This window comes from Hemiscyllium ocellatum, unplaced genomic scaffold (genome assembly GCF_020745735.1).
Source record: "Hemiscyllium ocellatum isolate sHemOce1 unplaced genomic scaffold, sHemOce1.pat.X.cur. scaffold_1633_pat_ctg1, whole genome shotgun sequence".
NCBI classification, from domain to species: Eukaryota; Metazoa; Chordata; class Chondrichthyes; order Orectolobiformes; family Hemiscylliidae; genus Hemiscyllium; species Hemiscyllium ocellatum.
Genome location: NW_026867836.1, coordinates 70,385 through 87,416, shown reverse-complemented (window position 1 = coordinate 87,416; position 17,032 = coordinate 70,385). Strand labels below are relative to the sequence as shown.

At 47.7% G+C, this 17,032-nt stretch overlaps 1 pseudogene; it reads right to left on the bottom strand.

Moving 5' to 3' along the window:
* Positions 1–2,559: 2,559 nt before the first annotated feature.
* On the bottom strand, positions 2,560–15,303 carry LOC132810328 (zinc finger protein 850-like; annotated as a pseudogene).
* Positions 15,304–17,032: the final 1,729 nt, after the last annotated feature.

Genomic DNA, 17,032 nt, shown 5'->3' with positions numbered 1-17,032 from the left:
TTATAATCCAACAGGTTTGTTTGGAAGCACTAGCTTTCGGAGCGCCGCTCCTTCGTCTGGTGGTTGTGGAGAATGAGATCATGATCACGAATCTTGAGTCAGACTGATATTTTTCTTAGATAAAACTCTGCATTTAAATTTCATTTTTGAGGAGGTAATTTATAGATTAGGATGTAGAGGGTAGGGTGGATTGGCTGTGCTGAATTACCCATAGTGACCAGGGATGTGCAACTTAGGGTGGATTGTCCATGGGAAATACGGAAGAAGTGAATAGATTTGGGTGAGATGCTCTTCAGAGGGCCAGAGTAAAATAGATGGGCTGAATGGCCTGCTTCCACATTGTTGGGATTTTATGACTCCTCGCGACAAAGGAGCATTTTATCTGCATCTATCCTGTCAAGCCCCTTTCAGAATTCTACTGGTTTCAATAAGATCACTTCTGGTTCATAGAGGTATATACCACAGAAACAGGCCGTTTGGTTCAATTCATCCATGCCGATCAGGATTCCCAAACTAAAGTAGTCCCCACTTGCCTGTGTTTGGCCCATATCCCTCTAAACCTTTCTATGCATGTACTCATCCAAATTCCACGTGCAAATCACCCTCTGTCAAAACGTTGCCCCTCAACTTCCTTTTAAATCTCTCTCCTCTCACTTTAAAGAAATATACCCCCGAGTCTTGAGCTCCCTTACGCTAAGGAAGAGCCCTTTGCTATTCACCTTACCTCCACTTCTCATGATTTTATCAATCTCAATCATGTCACCCCTGTGCTCCAGTGAATGAAGTCCCACCCTCTCCTTATAACTCAAACCCTCCAGTCCTTACAACATCCTGGTAAATCTTTACCAAACCCTCTCTAACAGAATTCTTCCTATTACAGGGTCACCAGAACCATACTCAGTACTCTGAAAGTGGCCTCACCAACATCCTGTACAACCTCAACATGATGTCCCAACCCCTATACACAATAGTGTGAACAATGAAAGCAAGTATACTTCATGTCTTCTTGACCACCCTGCCAAGCAGCGATGCAACTTTCAAAGAACTATGAACCTGAACCCCACCATGTCTCTCTTTTACAGCACGACACAGGGCCCTACCATTAACTGTTCATGGGCTGCCCTTCCTTGTTTTAGCAAAATGCAAGCCCTTGCTTTTTATAGCTCACTCATACACATGCTTTCTCTCAGACACCCACACATACACGCCCCCAACACACTCACAGGCTGATACTCCATCACACTCTCACTTTACCAAGCATGCGCACACACTCTTACGTGCACTCTCATGCACAAACTCACATGCACGCACTCATGCATCACTTTTTGGGCAAACTTGTATTGGCAGAATTATGTTTGCAGATACATTCTACTTTGCTCAAAAAGTGCACAAACTGCAGGCAGTCAATCCATGTAATATTTTATAAATTCCTACTTTAGAATGAGAACCAGTCTGATTCAAGATTGGGAGACTGACAGACTCAAACCTCACACCTTTAATGCATTGTCCAGGCTGAGATGTCACTTTTTTAAAAAAAAACTTAAGTCACCTCGAGAACGTGATTTAATAGTAGTTCTGGGATTTACAGATTAATGAACTGAAATCTGCAACTCATTCTAAAAGGTGAAAGACTTAACAGCAATTTGGTTTAGACCATAAGACATAGGAGTAGAAGTAAGGCCATTCGGCCCATCGAGTCCACTCAGCCATTCAATCATGGCTGATGGGCATTTCAACTCCACTCACCAGCATTCTCCCCGTAGCCCTTAATTCCTTGTGACATCAAGAATTTATCAATCTCTGCCTTGAAGACATTTAGCATCCCGGCCTCCACTGCACTCTGCGGCAATGAATTCCACAGGCCCACCACTCTCTGGCTGAAGAAATGTCTCCACATTTCTGTTCTGAATTGACCCCCTTTAATTCTAAGGCTGCGTCCACGGGTCCTAGTCTCCTCGCCTAACGGAAACAATTTCCTTGCGTCCACCCTTTCCAAGCCATGTATTACCTTGTAAGTTTCTATTAAATCTCCCCTAAATCTTCTAAACTCCAATGAATACAATCCCAGGATCCTCAGCCGGTTTGTTCAACATATCCTATCAGTTGCATGACACTGTGATCTTTTGCTATAAAATCTGTGTCTTATGATCCTGCTCCACAGCTCCTGATGAAGGAGCAGTGCTCCGAAAGCTAGTGCTTCCAAATAAACCTGTTGGACTATAACCTGGTGTTGTGCGATTTTTAACTTTATCCAGCCCAGTCCAATATTGGCTCCTCCACACAATATTTCGCGAACACTGTCCACACCTCCTGATGCGGCCAGGAAACTTTACAAGGCCGATGAAATGACACACTCTGCACTTCTGAAAAGTTGACAATTTCTCACGATATTAGCTGCTCATTCATCACTCCATCTGATACGCGACATTGGAAGCTTAGTGCTGGAGGCTGAAAGAAATGAGCAGCTTTAAAACAAAAAACAAAGCTTTCAATGAGAGTCAGAGCCCGGCTGTAAGTTCAGTAACCTTTATTGTGATCCAACTTTGTTACAGCTTCAGATCCCCCCAGCAAAAAGGCAGAGAAAAAGTAGTTGCTTTTTGAACAGCTCAAGGTGAAAGTGCACACACCACACCTCCCCAGTGCCCCCCCTCACTGTCTTTACTATTGGTCAGCACCAAGTTGTCCCTATGTAATTGGATCCTCGGTACAGCCATAACCTGGAGGAAGTATTGCCTCACTCAGCAATTTCAATCCATACACTGTCTCCAAGTAAGTTTCTCCCCGCTCCTTTGCCAGTGTGGGGAGGGCAGTGTAGAGTCAACCAGACTACTGTGGGTCTGGAGTCACGTGTAGGCCAGACCGGGTAAAGGATGCAACTGGAACGACTGAGTGAAACCTCTCCCACAATGGCGGTTCCCTTCCCCAACAAGTGAGAGAGGGACTCAGATGGGGGCTTTCTCCCCTGCACCACCCTCTCCCTGAAACGGTCTCATCATTAGATTCCGAACTCCACATTTCTGACCGAATACCAATTCTGCCATCTGTCGTGGCGGGATTCAAACCCGGGAGTCCCCGGAACCGGGTTGATAGTCCAATCGATAATGGTACTCGGCCGTCACTCCTTCAATCCCCCTGCGATGGCACGTGAACTCGCTGGTGCCTCCACAGTTGGGAGGAGTAGGTGAAGCCCTTCCCGCACTGACAGCAGACGAACGGCCTCTCTCCAGTGTGGATCTGCTGGTGCCTCAGCAGGATGGAGGAATTGCGAAAGGCCTTCCCACACTCGGGGCAGCTGAAGGGCCTCTCCCCCATGTGGATCCGCTGGTGGCTCTGCAGGTTGGAGGAGCAGGTGAAGCCCTTCCCGCACTGAGAGCAGGTGAACGGTCTCTCCCCCGTGTGGACACGCTGGTGGATCAGCAGCGTGGAGGAACTGCTGAAGGCCTTCCCGCACTGAGAGCAAGTAAAGGGCCTCTCCCCTGTGTGGATCTGGTGGTGCCTCATCAGGGAGGACACGTCGGTAAAGGCCTTCCCACACTCGGGGCAGCTGAAGGGCCTCTTCCCTGTATGGATCCGCTGGTGGCTCCGCAGGGCAGAGACGTGGGTAAACGCCATCCCGCACTCTGGGCAGCTGAAGGGACTCTCCCCTGTGTGGACGCGCCGGTGGCTCCACAGGTTGGAGGAATACCTGAAGGCCTTCCCGCACTCGGGGCAGCTGAAGGGCCTCTCCCCGGTGTGGATCCGCTGGTGCCTCATCAGGGAGAAGGCGTTGGTAAAGGCCTTCCCGCACTCGGGGCAGCTGAAGGGCCTTTCCCCCGTGTGGTCCTGCTGGTGGGCCAGCAGGTGGGAGGAATGTCTGAAGGCCTTCCCGCACTCGGTGCAGGGGAATGGCCTCTCCCCGGTGTGACTGCGCCGATGAGTCTCCGGGGCAGAGGGGACACGGAAGCCTTTCCCACAGTCACCACGCTTCCACGATTTCTTCACAGGGCGGGATTCCTCAGGTTTCTCCATGGCCACAGCTTCAGCTGCACACAAACACGTGTAGAGCCCCTTCCTGCCGTGAAATCCCCTTCCCAGGCCTTATAACTGTTTCAGGCTCCACGCACAGTGCGCTTCAACAGTGGGGTCTCTCGTCCAGTCCCACTGATGCTGAAAACGTCCTCAAACAGGAACCAAAAAGCGTTGATCCCTCTTACAGAAATCACACAGTCAAAAATTATTGTGGTCCCGATGGATTGAGCGACTGTCAGACATTGACATCAAAGTGAGGACTGCAGACGCTGGAGAGTCAGTCAAAAAATGTGGCGCTGGAAAAACACAGCAGGTCAGGCAGCTGCCAAGGAGCAGGAGAGTCAATGTTTTGGGCATAAGCCCTTCATCTGCTGATATTGAAACTTCAGGTTTTCAGATTTTCAAATACTCTGCAAAAAGAGATTACAAAAGTCATCACTATCAGTGCTGGGTAGAAATTCAGAACAAGCAATTCTACTTTCTCTGGAATATTCTTTTGCTGTTCCACAAAATTGAAAGCACCATCCCACTCTCCCTTCCCCTCTGTTCTCACTCCGCTCTAACTAATTCCCCTGAAGGTGCTGTTTCAGGATCTTACAGGGACAGCAAAAGCAAAAACATCAAGACTGACATCTCTCTGAATTTTGGATGCCTCCACCTGAAAGTTAATATCTTTCACAACACTGGGATCCTGCTGAGAGTGAGCAGGTCTGATTCTGGGAAGCAAAAAAAAAGTCAATTCAGGGTGAACCTGCAATGCAGCTTCTTGAGGAAGGACCAGACACAAAATGGTTAACGACCCCGGGAAGGTGGGAACAAAATGAGACATCAAGGCATTAACACCAACACACTTCAGTCAAACTCTTCTGCTCCCAGTCAGGAGAAAAGGAGGACTTCAGGGCTCACGCCTGAAACGTCGATTCTCCTGCTCCTTGGATGCTGCCTGACCTCCTGCACTTTTCCAGCAACACATTTTCAGCTGCTTCCAGTCAGGGCAAAACATGCTCCGAAAGTCCAGCCTTCACAACCACACTTCTGCTTTCACTGAAGACAATTAGAGTCACACAGCACAGAATCAAACCCTTTAGCTCAGTCTGTCCGAGTTGACCAGATATCCTAAATTAATCTAGTCACGTTTGCCATCACTTGGCCCCTATATGGGCCGGGTGCTGGCAGCTGGGACTAAATTGGGTTGGCTATCATGTGCAATAGAGCTAAGGGAGAGCCTAATGGGAACAGAATTTTGAGGACCATTGTCTACCAGATGTACAGCACAGAAATCATCCCTTCGGTCCAACTCATCCGTGCCGATCAGATATCCTAAATCAATCTAGTCCCATTTGACAGCACATGGCCCACATCTCTCTCAACCCTTTCTATTCATATACCCAGCGAGATGCCTATTAAATGCTGTAATTGTACCAGCCTCCACCACTTCCTCTGGCAGCTCATTCCTTACATACACCACCCTCTGAATATAAGAGTAGCCCCTTAGGACCCTTTTAAATCTCCCCCAAGCCTAAACCTATTACCCTCTAGTTCTGGACTCCCCCATTCTAGGGAAATGCCTTGTCTATTTATCCTATCCATGCCACTCATGATTTTATAGTAATCTGTAGGGTCACCCCTCAGCCTCTGGTACTCAAGGGAAAACAGCCCCATCCTGTTCAGCTCAAACCCTGACAACATTCTTGCCAATTTTTTCTGAACCCTTTCAAGTTTCACAACATCCATGACATCCTTCCTACAGCAGAGAGACCAGTACTGCACACAATATTCCAAATATGGCCTAATCAATGTCCTGGACAGCTACAACGTAATCTCCCAAATCCTGTACTCAGACGATTGGGAAAGTTTTCAAAACCCACAAACGACAACCGGGAAAACATTGAGGTATCAACACTGGGGTGGGGGTAGTGAAGAAGGGAAAGGAAGCCAAAAGTGCTGGAGCCAAGGCAGAGGAAGAACACAGGATGCACAGCCGACTTGAAGCTGCATGTGCTGTTGCATTTACTTGTGGAAATCGGGTGCATTTTGAAAAGGAAAACAGAAAAGATATCTAATCTGTCCTCCTCACCTGGTAATTAAGTCCTATACCTGAGTTGACAGAGTCTGCTCCCTCCCTGGATTCACTCCCGTTGCTACAAGTGAACAGATTTTCCCGCCCCAGGATTTTCATTCATTGTCACTTCCGCGTTATGACGCCAGTGAATGAGCGAGTGGGCGTGGCCACGCCGGGCGCACGCACTGCGCCTGCGTTGTCCTGCATCGTTTGCTCTTATCCATTCGCTTCAGAGAATCCCCACAGAGTGGGAGTAGGCCACTCGGCCCAACGAGTCCACACTCTCTTTAAATCCTTCCTCAGTGATCTGTAATTCTCCATCGCCTCATCTGTACCATCTTGCCTCGTCAACACATAAGCCTCATGGAACAACATCATAGGACACAGAACTTATATCAAAAGATCAAGTGTCATGCAACTGATAGAATAAATCGAACAAACTCAGATAGTCTTCATCTCTTAGAATGGGTGCGGGTTTTGGTTCATTAATATGTAACAATGTTCTTGAGATGACTTAAGGTTTTATAAAAAAAAGATATCTCCGCTCAGACAATGCATTAAAGGTGTGAGATTTGAGTCTGTCAGTATTACAATCTTGAATCAGACCGGTTCTGTTTCCAAAGTCGGAATTTGCAGAATATTACATGCATTGACTGCCTGCAGATTGTGTGCTTTTTGAACAAAATTGAATGTATCTGCAAATATAATTCTGCCAATACAATTTCACCCCAAAGAGTAGTGTGTGCATGAGAAAGTGAGTGTGTGTGCATGTGAGTTTGTGTGTGTGAGTGCACAGAAGCTTGTGTGTGCATGCTTGGGAAAGTGAGAGTGTGATGGAGTATGAGGCTGCGAGTGTGAGAGAGTGTTGAGGGGTGTGTGTCTGTTTGTCCGAGATAGAGTATGTGTGTGAGAGAGACGCTTAATAAAGGCAAAGGGTTGTACAGATAATGGTTGGGCCATGAGTCGTGTTGTAGAACAGACAGACATGTTTGGGGGGGGGGGGTGGTGGTTCAGGTACCTAGTTCTTTGGAAGTTGCATCACTGCTCGACAGAATGGTTTTCAGACGGCATCTCGCAACATTGCCTTCATTGTTCACACCACTGAATATAGGTGTTGGGACATCATGTTGAGGTTGTACAGGATGTTGGTGAGGCCACTTTCAGAGTACTGAGTACAGTTCTGGTGGCCCTGTAATAGGAAGAATACTATTAGTGAGTGTTTAATAAAGATTTACCAGGATGTTGTCAGGACTGGAGGGTTTGAGTTATAAGGAGAGGCTGGGACTTTATTCACTGGAGCACAGGAGGTTGGTGGGGTGACCTCATTGAGATTGATAAAATCATGAATGAGGTAAGGTGAATAGCAAATGGCTCTTGCTTCACGGCGGGAAGCTCAAAATTCGGGGGGCATTTTTTTTTTAATTTGAGGAGAGAGATTTAAAAGGAACTGGAGGGGCAACATTTTGAAAAAAGGTGATTTGCATGTGGAATGAACTTACTGAGGATGTGGTAGATGCAGGTACAGTTACAACATTGTGGTAGATGCAGGTACAGTTACAACATTAAAACAGCATTTGGATGGGTTTAGAGGGAAATGGGCCAAATGCAGGCAAGTGGGACTGGTTCAGTTTGGAATCCTGGTCGGCATGAACGAATTGGACCGAAGTGTCTGTTTCTGTGCTGTATACCTCTATTGAAACCAGTCAAATTCTGAAAGGGGCTTGACAGGATAGATGCAGATAAAATGCCCCTTTGTGGGGAGGGTCTCGAATTCCGACAACGTGGAAGCAGGCCATTCAGCCCATCTATTTCACTCTGGCCCTCTGAACAGTATCCCACCCATACCCAACCCCTTACTCCTTTATTCCCATGGCCAATCCACCCTAACCTGTACATCCCTGGTCACTATGGGTAACTTAGCACGGCCACTTCTCCCTAACCTACACTCTAATCTATAAATTACCTTCTCAAGAATGTAATTTAAATGCAGAGCTTTTGTAAGAAAATTGTCAGTTTTACTCAAACTGGGGCACAGACAGAATTCACACCTATTGTCTCTACTTATAAACAGGGCTCCTCGAAACGTGGCAGTGTCCCCCTTGCAGCTGCAGAGCGAGACAGGAGAGTTTGTTTTTGTGAATGAGCAGTTGTAGCGCGAGGTGGCTGTTGCTTGGTGACGGTGAGGCTCCCCCGGCCCCGCCCATCCCCCGTGCAGACGTCACGCGGGGGCGAAGGCGGTTGGGAGGAGAAGTCGCTCGAGCGGGGAAGCGGCGGCCGTTAGGAAAATGGCGCCGTGCGGCCCGGGGCAGACCCCCGTCACTGGTCACCGCCGCCTTCCTGGTGCAGCTGCTGTGTCACGGCCACACCGGCCGGCTGTACAGCAGGCAGGAGCCGGTGACCATTCTGGAGGCGGATGGGGTTAAGGGCCTGTTTGGGAACTGGTCGGCCGCCTGGGTGGTGGAGTTCTACTGGTCGTGGGGCGGCCCCTGTGTCAACTATGGGGCCACCTGGAAGGTACTGGGCCCGGGAGGTGAAAGGTGAGGCAGGTTGTGGGGGGGACGGAGGGGAAGGAATGTGGGGCCTGTCCTGTCATAGTCACATTTTACACTCACTTTCCATCTGCTTTTACTGGCGCTTGTGCTGTTTACCCCTCACTGTTACTTGTGCAATTGCTGAGGGCGAATGTGTAAATACTTGTGAAGGAGATTATCACCAGCATGTATATGTTCCTCAGTCATTGAAGGGGCGGGACTTACTGAGAATGGTTAGTAAACCATGTGGTGTACTAAGCCTTGTTAACATAGTTTGTTATTTGTCAAAGTATACTTTTTATTATTTAGAGTCATAGAGTTGTACAGCTAGGAAACAGATCCTTTGGTCCAACCTGTCCATGCCGACTAGATATCCTAAATTAGTGTGAAGAGTGTAGTGCTGGAAAAGTACAGCAGGTCAGGCAGCATCCCAGGAGCAGCAGAATTGGTGTTTCGGGCATAAGCCCTTCATCAAGAATCAAAAGATTCTCCTACTCCTCAGATGCTGCATGACCTGTTGTGCTTTTCCAGCACAATGTTCTCGACCCTTATCTCCAGCATCTGCAGTCCTCACTTTCTCTGAGTTGATTTCAACTTCACTATGAAGTCTCTTCCAAGGATACCTACCTTAGAAGTAGTTCTCCTCCTCTCTCACTGTACCCCCCCCCCCCAGTTCTCTCCTCTGCTCCTCAGATGCTGCCTGACCCGCTGTGCTTTTCCAGTACCACACTCTCGACTCTGATCTGCAGCCCTCACTTTCTTCCAGCTTATCCACCTCAATCAAGGTAGATTCATATCCAGTTATGACCTGTTCAATGCTGGTCCAGGCTCGAAAGACAAAATGACCTCCTCCTGCTCTCAATTCTCACTGTGTCCAGGACATTAACAGTGAGAATGGAGGGAGAGTATGTGGGATGGAGATTGTCAGCTGAATTGCCCATAATGTCCAGGTTAGGTGGGTTAGCCATGGGAAATGCAGGATTATAGTTTCATAGTAAAAGAAGCAGGAGTTGGCCTGCTCCACCATTCATTAAGATGATGGCTGATATATCCATCGGTTTGGCTGCTCCTCACTACATTGTCGCAACTACCCTTAATTCCCTGACCAAAAAAAGCCCATCCACCTGTGTCGTGAATATGCTTAATGAAGCTGCCTCTCTTTCTTGGGCAGAGAATTCCATAGATTGACTACTCTCCGGGAAAAGCAGTTCCTCCTCATCTCTATCCTAAATCTACTCCCCCTCAACTTGAGGCCTGGTCTCATCCACCAGCAGAAATGACTGGATAGGCTAGGGCTTCATCCCCACAGTGTAATGAATTCCCACTTTCCACCAAACTCCCAGATGTACTCCCTCACTCAGTTGCTGTCTCACAAATGAAAAATTTCATTGTAATTCTTTTGCTCCCAGTCAGGGCAAAACATCTTGGAAAGCTGCTCTGAAAGTCCAGTCTTCACAACCACACTTCTGCATCCACCGAAGACAATTCCAACATTACAGCACAGAAACGGACCCTTTGACCCAACTCATCAGTGCTGACCAGATATCCTAAATTAATCTTGTCTCACTTGCCGACATGTGGCCCACATCCCTCTAAACCCTTCCTGTTAGTGTACCCATCCAGATGCCTTTTAAATGTTGTACTTGTTCCAACCTCCACCACTTCCTCTGGCAGTTCCATACATGCACCACACTCTGTGTGAAAAGGTTTCCCCTCATGTCCCTTTCCCCACTCACCTAAAAGCTATGCCACTTTAGTTCTGGACTCTCCTACCTCACGCCCCTTACAAACCTCTTATAAGGTTAGCCCTCAGCATCCTTCTACACCAGTTACTGCCAGTTGTCAGACAGGTGCAGCAAGCAATCAGCAAGGCAAGTGGTATATTATCAAGATGAACTGGGATTAGAAGTGAGGATGTCTTTATGCATTTAGGGGGTCATTAAATATATTCAAGGCTGAGTTCATCTGATTTTTGAACAACAAAATGTGGATTTTTATGTTGTGTGGATGAGGTGTGTTTTTTTGTAGTTTGTTTTGGATACAGGTACAGTAGACATGTTTAAAGTGGAAGGCAAGAAAATGGTTTTAAGACCATGACAGAACAGTTACAGTCAGACAGCACAGAAACAGACCCTTCAGTCCAACTATTCCATGCTGACTATGTTCTCAAACTAAACTAGTGCCACTTGCCAGTGCTTGGCTCTTATCCCTCCGCACCTTCCCTATTCATGTACTTGTCCAAATGTCTTTTAAACGTTGCATCTGTACATGCATCCACCACTTCCTCTGGACATTCATTCGATACAGGAACCACTGTCTGGATATGGAAACCTTTTCCCGATTCTGCCCACTCCGTGGATGCATTTCCCTTTCCTGTCGGTTGTTGCAAGTCAAAAATTGAAGCCCAGAACGAAAAAAGGAGTTGAGAGGAGAGTGCTGTACTCACAGATGGTTGTAGTCTGCAGCAAACTCAGTCTTCATTGAGAGAGAGGAGCAGCAACAGCAGGTTCCGAAGCTTGTATTCCAACTTCTGCATTCAGACAATAGGAAGGCTCTGTTGGTGGAGGACCAGTCACTTTCCGGTCCTCCAAGGCTCCTGACTGGCCCACCAAAAGAAAGTCCTGATGCGTGCCTTCCTTACAGCCAGGAGCATGCGCATTTTCTTCCTGACACCGGCAGTATGCGCTCTGGCGACGCTGACAGAATTTAAGTGTCCAAATGCCAAGTGAAGTAAAAATAGAAGAGATTCACAATTTTTTTCCCCCGGTGATATTTATCTTTCCAACACGCCTCATGGTTTTATAATTCGAAATAAGGTCACCTGTCAACCTATGGTCGTCAATTAGGCGACCAGAACTGTACTCCGTGCTCTAACCGTGGCTTCACCAATATTGCAAACCTCGCAAAAATCCTGGACAGCTTCAACATGATGTCCCAATTCTTACACTGAACGGCTTTAACAATGAAAGCAAGTGTGCTAAGTGCCTCGTTCTCCACCCTGTCTACCAATGCCGCAATTTTCAAAGAATTATGTACCTGATTTGGAGATGCTGGTGTTGGACTGAGGTGTACAAAGTTAAAATTCACGCAACACCAGGTGATACTCCCAACAGGCTCATTTGCGAGCGCTGCACCTTCATCAGCTGGTTGTGTCTTATGATCCTGCTCCACAAACACCCAATGAAGAAGGTCGTGCTTCCAATCTGATGATGTGTGAATTTTAACTTTATGTACCTGAACTCTTCCACCCCACCCCATGTCTCTCTGTTCTACAAGACGACGCAGGGCGCTACCATTAACTGTACAAGTCCTGTCCGTCCTTGTTTTAGTAAAATGCAACTCCTTGCCTTCATCTGTTACTCTCTCAGACACACACAGACACATCTAATACTCACACCGTCTCACAGGCTTATACTCCATCAAACACACACTTCATTAACATGCATGCATAAACTTGCATGCACTCAAGTCTATGGAGTGAATTTGCATTTGCAGAATTATATTTGCAGATATATTCAATTTTGCTCAAAAAGCACACAAACTGCAATATTTTATGAATTCTTACTTTGGTTAATAGAACCAGTCTGATTCAAGATTGGGATATAGACTCGAATCTCACACCTTTTTTGCAGTATATGAGCTGAGATGTTACCTATTTTCATAAAACCTTAAACCATCTCGAAGGTGAATTAAAAATAGTTCAGGGGTATACATATTAACGAACTGAAACCTGCAACCCATGGTAAAAGATGAAAGACTAATCCACAATCTAGATTTGTACAATGTATCCTATCAGTTGTATGACACTGAGCTTTTGCTCTAAATTCTGTGCCTTATGATCCTGCTTCACAGCTACCTGTGGAAGGAGCAACATTCTGAAACTTAGTGCTTCCAAATAAACCTGTTGGACTTTAACCTGGTGTTGTGAGATTTTTAACTTTATCCACCCTCATGGACACAGCCCAAACCTCCTAGCGCTGCCAGGAAACTGTACAATGCCGATGACATGATGTCGTACCTGCACTCCTGAAAAATTTACAATTTCCAACAATACTGGCTACTCATTCACTGCTGCAACCGATACACAACATTGGAAACATAGTACAGGAGGTTATAAGAAATGAGCACAGCGGGTCAGGCTGAGGAGCAGGAACATCAACGTTGCCCGAAATGTCAATTTTTCCTGTTCCTCGGATGCTGCCTGACCTGCTGTGCTTTGCCAGCACCACTCTAATCTCCAGCATCTGCAGTTCTCACTTCCACTTGTAAGAAATGAGCAGTTTTAAAACCAAAACCTATTGCAGTTCAAAGCTCTCAATGAGAGTCTGAGCTCGGTGGGAAGTTCAGGTAATCTTTATTGTGACCCAACTTTGTTACAGCTTCAGAAGCTCCCAGCAGAAAGGCGTAGCAAAAGTAGCATTTTTAAAAAAAATCAGCTCAAGGTCAAAGTGCACACACCCTCTCCAACCCCTCACTTTCTTCATTATTGCTCACCACCAAGTTGTCCCTTTGTAATTGGATCCTTGGTACAGCCTTAACCCGGAGGAAGTATTGCCTCACTCAGCAATTTCAACTCATACCCTGTCTCCAAGTAAGTTGGACGGGCAGTGTAGAGTCATCCACACTGCTGTGGGTCTGGAGTTACGTGTAGGCCAGACTGGGTAAAGGATGCAGCTGGGACTACTGAGTGAATCCTCTCCCACAATGACAGTTTCCTTCCCTAAAAAGGGACTGAGTGAATCAGATGGGGGGTTTCTTCCACCCCCAGCCCACCGTCAATGGTTTAATCGTTAGATTCTAACCTCCAGATTTCGGACCAAATTCCAATTCCACCATCTGTCGCGGTGGGAATCGAACCCGGGAGCCCTGGCATTGGGTTGATAGTTCAATCGGTAATGACGACCGTTAGTCCTTCAATCCCCCTGCAATGGCCCATGAACTCGCAGGTGGGAGGAGCAAGTGAAGGCCTTCCCACACTCTGGACAGCTGAAGGGCCTCTTCCCCCATGTGGACCCGCTGGTGGGTCAGCAGGTCGGAGGAATTGCTGAAGGCCTTCCCGCATTCAGGGCAGCTGAAGGGCTTCTCCTCCGTGTGGACCCGCTGGTGCCTCAGCAAGGCAGAGGAATCACTGAAGGCCTTCCTGCACTTGGAGCAGCTGAAGGGCTTCTCTCCTGTGTGGATCTGCCGGTGGGTTAGCAAGTTGGAGGCTTGGGTAAAGGCCTTGCCGCACTGGGAGCAGCTGAAGGGCCTGTCCCCCGTGTGGGCCCGCTGGTGGGTCAGCAGAGCAGAGGAATGGCTGAAGGCCTTCTCGCACTCAGGGCAGCTGAACGGCCTCTTCCCCCGTGTGGACTCGCCGATGGGTCAGCAGGTTGGAAGCCTTGGTAAAGGCCTTCTCGCACTCAGGGCAGCTGTAGGGCTTCTCCCCCGTATGGACCTGCTGGTGGGTCAGCAGGGTGGAGGCCTTGGTAAAGGCTTTCCCGCACTCAGGGCAGCTGAAGGGCCTCTCCCCTGTGTGGACCCGCTGGTGGGTCAGCAGGTTGGAGGAATTGATGAAGGCCTTCCCACACTCGGGACATACGAACGGCCTCTCTCCCGTGTGGATCCTCTGGTGGGTTAGCAAGTTGGAGGCCTGGGTGAAGGCCTTCCCGCACTGAGGGCAGCTGAAGGGCCTCTCCCCTGTGTGGACCCGCTGGTGGGTCTGCAGAGCAGAGGAATGGCTGAAGGCCTTCTCGCACTTTGGGCAGCTGAAGGGCCTCTCCCTTGTGTGGATCCGCCGGTGGGTCAGTAGGTTGGAGGCCTGGGTGAAGGCCTTCCCGCATTCAGAGCAGCTGAAGGGCCTCTCCCCTGTGTGGACCCGCCGGTGGGTCTGCAGGGTGGAGGCCTGGGTAAAGGCCTTTCCACACTCTGGGCAGCTGAAGAGCGTCACCCCTGTGTGGATCCGCCGATGGGTCAGCAGGTTGGAGGTCTTGGTAAAGGCCTTCCCACATTCAGGGCAGCTGAAGGGCCTCTCCCCTGTGTGGACCCGCTGGTGGGTTAGCAGGTTGGAGGAATTGATGAAGGCCTTCCCACACTCGGGACAGGAGAACGGCCTCTCCCCCGTGTGGATCCGCTGGTGGGTCAGCAGGTCGGAGGAACTGACAAAGGCCTTCCGACACTCGGGGCAGGAGAATGGCCTCTCCCCGGTGTGACTGCGCCAATGAATCTCCAGGGCAGACGGGACACAGAAGCCTTTCCCACAGTCATCACACTTCCACCGTTTCTCCACGGGATGGGATTCCTCAGGTTTCTCCATGGCCGAACCTTCAGCCGCATACAAACATGTGTACAGCCCCTCCTGGGCGTGAATTCCTCTTTCCGGGCTGGATAACTGTTTCAGGCTCCACTCTCCGTGTCCTGCAATAGTAGGGTCTGTCAGCCAGTCCCACTGATGCTGAAAACGTACTCAAACAGGAACCACAAAGCTTTGCTCCTTCTCACAGAATCATAGTTGAAAACAGTTGCGATCCCGATGGATTGAGTGACTGTCAGACATTGACGTCAAAGTGAAGACTGCAGACGCTGGAGAGTCAGAGTCAAAAAGTGCAGCGCTGGTAAAGCACAGCAGATCAGGCAGCATCCGAGTAGGAGTAGGAGAGTCGACGTTTCAGGTAGAAGGCCTTCATGTGTTGATTTTGAAACTTCTGTCTTCAGATGTTCAAATACTCTGTAAAAAGAGATTACAAAAGTCATCACTGTCAGTCCAGTGTGGGAATTCTGAATAAGCAATTCTGCTTTCTGTGGAACATTCTTTTCTTTTCACAATTCCACAAAATTGAAAGCACCATCCCACTCTCTCTTCCCCTCTGTTCTCATTCCACTCTAACTAATACTCCTCGAAGTCGCAGGTTCAGGATCTCACAGGGGCAGAAAAGCAAAAACATTAAGACCGACATCTCTCTGAATTTTGGATAACTCCACCTGAAAGTTAATATCTTTCACAACATTGGGATACTGCTGAGAGTGAGCAGGTCTGATTTTGGGAAGCATAAATAAAAGTTTGTGACAATCCATTCTCTGGAAGCAGGCCACTCGGCCCAAATATTCCACACTCCCTCCGAAGGGTAACCCGGCCACACCCATTCCTTACTCCTATTGCTCAACATTTACCCCCAGATTAATGTGCCTAACCTGCACGTCCCTGGGCACTATGTAATTTAGCACAGTCAATCCATTCTAACCTGGACAAAGTTAAAAATCACACAACACCGGGTTATAGTTCAACAGGTTTATTTGGAAGCACTCGCTTTCAGAGTGCTGATCCTTCATCAGGTGACTGTGGATGAATAAGATCATAAGGGCGGCACGGTGGCTAGCACTGCTGCCTCACAGCTCGAGAGACCCGGATTCAATTCCTGTCTCAGGCAACTGTATGTGGAGTTTGAATTCTCCCCGTGTCTGTGTGGGCACCCTCCAGGTGTTCCAGTTTTCTCCCACAGTCCAAAGATTTGCAGACCAGGTGAATTGGCTATGCTAAACTGCCTGTAGTGTTAGGGGAATGGGTCTGGGTGGGTTGCTCTTCGAAGGGTCGGTGTGGACTTGTTGGGCTGAAGGGCCTGTTTCCACACAAAGTAATCTAATCTAAGACACAGAACTTAGAGGAAAACATTATAGTTTCCTGCCACTGAAATGATGTATTGAACAAACCTGGATTATTAAGTCTTTCATCTTTTAGAATGGGTTGCAGTTATTACCATGTAAATCCCAGAAATTCTTGTAGGTCACTTTCTCAAGATAACTGAAGATTTTATAGCAAAATGTGACATCTCAGCTCAGCCAATGCATTAAAGGTGTGAGGTCAGAGTCTGTCTGTGTTCCAATCTTGGGTCAGACTGGTTCTATTTCCAAAGCAGAATTTACAAACTATTACATGGATTGATTGCCTGCAGATTGTGCATTTTCTGAGCAAAATAGAATGTGTCTGCATTTATCATTCTCCAAGTTCAAATTCACCCCCATGGACTTATAAGTGTGTATGTGCATGAGAGGGAAAAAAAGTCTATTTCTGTGCTGTATATTTCTGTGCCTGTTTGATAACAGTCATGATTTGGAGATGCTGGTGTTGGACTCGGGTGTACAAAGTTAAAAATCACACAACACCAGGTTATAGTCCAACAGGTTTAATTGGAAGCACACTAGTTTTCGGAGCGACGTTCCTTCATCAGGTGATAGTGGAGGGCTCAATCCTAGCACACAGAATTTATAGCAAAAATTTACAGTGTGATGTAACTGAAATTATACATTGAAAAATTGATTGTCTGTTAAGCCTTTTATCTGTTTGAATACAGTGATAGTTTCACTTCTTTCATGTGTAAATCACAAAACCTTTTTTTTTAAAAAAGTTGCATTCTCGGGTTAGCATTCTCAGGACAGGCAGCAGAGAAAAGTGGCCGAG